The sequence below is a fragment of the Myotis brandtii genome, unplaced genomic scaffold (assembly GCF_000412655.1).
Source record: "Myotis brandtii unplaced genomic scaffold, ASM41265v1 scaffold1077, whole genome shotgun sequence".
NCBI classification, from domain to species: domain Eukaryota; kingdom Metazoa; phylum Chordata; class Mammalia; order Chiroptera; family Vespertilionidae; genus Myotis; species Myotis brandtii.
In genome coordinates, this window is record NW_005353666.1 from 48742 (window position 1) to 52264 (window position 3523).

Below are 3523 nucleotides of genomic sequence, written 5' to 3' on the forward strand. Positions count from 1 at the left end.
TCCCTGCACCCTCCTCCCTGCTCCCCCAGACCAGGCCTCTCTGGCTCAGGTGCTCTGCAGAGAGTGACTCTGCTTAAGTCCACCTCCCGTCATGACCCTGTGTCCTGCCTGTCCCTCCCCTTCTTTCTGGGGTTGATTCTTTCCCACAACTTTCTTGTCCCAGACTCTCCTTTTTTCTTTCTTTTTTAAAAATATGTTTTTATTGATTTCAGAGAGGAAGGCAGAGGGAGAGAGAGAGAAACATCAATGATGAGAGAATCATTGATCGGCTGCCTCCTGCACGTCCCACCCATGATGGAGTCCGCAACCCAGGCCTGTGCCCTGACCAGGAATCGAACCCTGACCTCCTGGTTCATAGGTCGACGCTCAACCTCTGAGCCAGGATGGCTGGGCTGGACTCTCCTTTTTTCAAAACAACCAGCATGTTATAGAAATGGATCATACATTTGGGATTAGCTTTTTCTGTCAGTGGAATTCTCTGGAGAGTCATCTCCCTCCAGGGAGAGGAATCAGGCTCCACCCGTGGAGGAAGGACGCAGAGTCTGGACAGGCTGTGACATCACTGTGGTAGGTGTGTCCAAACCTGATCTATAAGACACGGCCCACGAGCCACCTAACATCCGTCCTCTGGTGACTCCTGTCGGGCGCTGTGGGTGGCGTGTGATGCCCTAGGGCTCGGCCACCTGCCGGCGGTGGGCCGTGGGCTCGTTACTGAGCAGCTCTGTGAAATGTCAAAGGGACACGCGTGGCCCCACGGCCGACCCCGGGGACACCTGTGCCTCCTGCCCACACAGCCGGACACGCAGAACGTCCTCGCAGGGAGGAGCCAGGGGCCGTGTCCACGAGGTCATGTGCCTCCCTCACGTCTGGGCAGAAGGCGTGGAAGCTCGTCATGAACTGCCCGGTGCTTCCTCGGGCTGGCGGTCTCGCCTGCGCACCTACGTCTGTGGGAATTCATGCTCCGTGAGCATGGGCGGTTCTGATCCCGGCCGCGTGGGTCTGCCGGGTGCCCCTTACGGTGTCCACCCTCTGTGCGGCCGCTGGATTCTCCGGGAGGCTCACCCTCCATGGAGGTCCCCCGTCTGAGACGGAGGCCTGGGGGCTGGAGGACAACAACCTGACAGATGCTTGGCCCGGCACGTGCACCCTGGGTCACACTGAGCATGGCCTGCTGGCTCGCTGACCCCACTCTGCATCCCTCACCACACGGTCCCTGCGAGGCCTGGAGGGTGGACGCGACCATCGACCCGTTTGGCCTGTGCTGGTTCCTGCGTCGCTACCTGTTCCCTGTGAGCCTTTGGCTCCACTTCTGTGCCAGCAGCTCAGCTCTGTCCTGTTCCTGCTCCTGCAGAGCAGCTGGCTGGTCCAGCCCCAGGGGCCTCTGCCTCTCAGCCAAGGGCTGACTCACAGGCTGTCGGCCCTTGACCAGGAGCGGCTGTGGGAGGCCCTGGGCACTGCAGGGGCCCCACATAGTCCCCTGGTCAGCCCGGCATCACCTGAAGAGGGGCTGGCTGGGCCATGCCTGTCTCTCTCTGCCTTCTACACGGAGACAGAGAGAGAGAGGGAGACAGAGAGAGAGAGGGAGACAGAGAGAGAGGGAGACAAGAGAGAGAGGGAGACGAGAGAGAGAGACGAGAGAGGGAGACAGAGAGAGGGGGAGACAAGAGAGAGAGGGAGACGAGAGAGAGAGACGAGAGAGGGAGACAGAGAGAGACCCACCACAGGGGGAGGTGGAAGCAGAGGCCCAGGAAGGACGAGGTGAGGAGCCGTTGCTGGAGGGACGCCCCCAGCCTCGGGGCTCAGTCCGCAGCCGCCTGAGAGAGTGTGGCTCCCACATTCGTGCTGAGGAAACTTACTCAGGGACATTCGGGACCTCGCCTGGGTTGGCTCAGCTTGTCTGACTCCCAACGTCAGCACCTCCTGGTTCCTGCACCAGCTGTGGGAAATGTGGAAGGAAAGAGGGGGCTGCAAACGCCACACGCTGGCCAAGGGCAGTCTGCCCAGGACAGGGCCAGGCCCCTCAGCTGTGGGAGTGGCTGTGCACCCGAATCCATTAGAAGTCGACCGGCAAATGCGAAAGGGGATAGAGCCCCCCTTTGGAGGGAGGGAGAAGGCAGCTCGCAGGGGCCAGCACCAGCGTCTGTGCTGATTAAATCCTCGGTGGGACCTGGGGGGGCGGTGGCAGTCGCTGGGGTGGGAGACCCTCCCTGAGGTCCACGGAGGCCGGCCGGCAGGGAGGAGGCAGAGGTGGTGACTCAGAACGGCTTCGTGGGGGCTCAGCGCCTTCCTGGGGGAGCCCCCACCCAGGGCCCCTCGTGCTTTGAGCCTGGGAGTCACCCGTGTAAGGGCAGGAGAGGCGTGAGGCAGGGCCTGTGTGCACCGCCCAGAGCAGGACTATAACCAGAGCCCTGCTGTCCCAGCGAACAGCCAATGGCAGAGCCGAGGAAGCGTGAACAGGAACACACGTCAAGCCCCTCCTGTCCGTTTTCTTGTTTTATTCTGAAAACAGTCCTGGAGGTATCAACAAGCTGTCGCCATGGCACCACCCAGCTCAGGACTCAGAGCCAGGGTCCTCTCTCCCTGCGGCTGCTCTGCTGTCACCTGGGGCCAGGCAGGTGCTGGCTCAGACTCTCTCACTGACCCAGCCCAGCCCAGCCCCTGGGGTGGCCGTGAGCCCCTCCCAGAAGGGAGGATGGGAGTGAACAGTCGCTGGACTAAAGGCATCGTGGTCGGCAACTCGCCTTTGACAAAAGGGAGACGCGGCCCCAGGTGCTTGTCCACCTCTGAGATGTCCCCCCCGGCAGGAGCCCCAGAACAGGCCCGACTGTGGGCAAACACAGGGTTTGGGGCGTCCGAGGTCGAGTGCAGAAGGCCACACCCACTTGCACCAGTTCAAGCAGAAAAGGGTCTAATACGGGGACGGGCATGTGGCCAGAGGAGCTGGCTCTGGGCTGAGCTCCCAGAAACCACCGGCCCTCAGCCGTCCGGAGGGTCCGAGATCGCCCCCGATTGTGGCTGCGGGACACACGGCCGCTCCACAGACAGGGCGTCCCATGGGGGAGTGGCGGGGGACCAGGGGGCACTGGCTGGTGTTTGCATTTAGTGACCAAATACAAACCTTGCAGAAGGACATGAGACAGTTCAGGGCGTTTAGACCTCCACCTGTCTCCCAAACGCAGCCCTCACTCCCCGGATCTGACAACAGATTAGTTTTTAAAAATTTATTGGATTTAGAGAGAGAGGACGGAGGGAGAGAGAAACATCAGCTGTGGTCCCACTTACGCGTGCATTCATTGGCTGCTTCCTGTACCAGCCCCAACGGGGACCAAGCCAGTGACTTCGGTGCCCGGTTAACGCCCAACCACAGTGGCCAGGGCCCAAGGACGTTGACATCCATTTTCACCAAAATCCTAACAACCTTTGCAGAACCAACGTGACATTCTCTTCACTTTTTTCAATGAGGAGAGTGTGAGGGTCGTAACTTCTCGAGCCTCTTCAAGGAACGTCAGCACGTCTCGGGGGA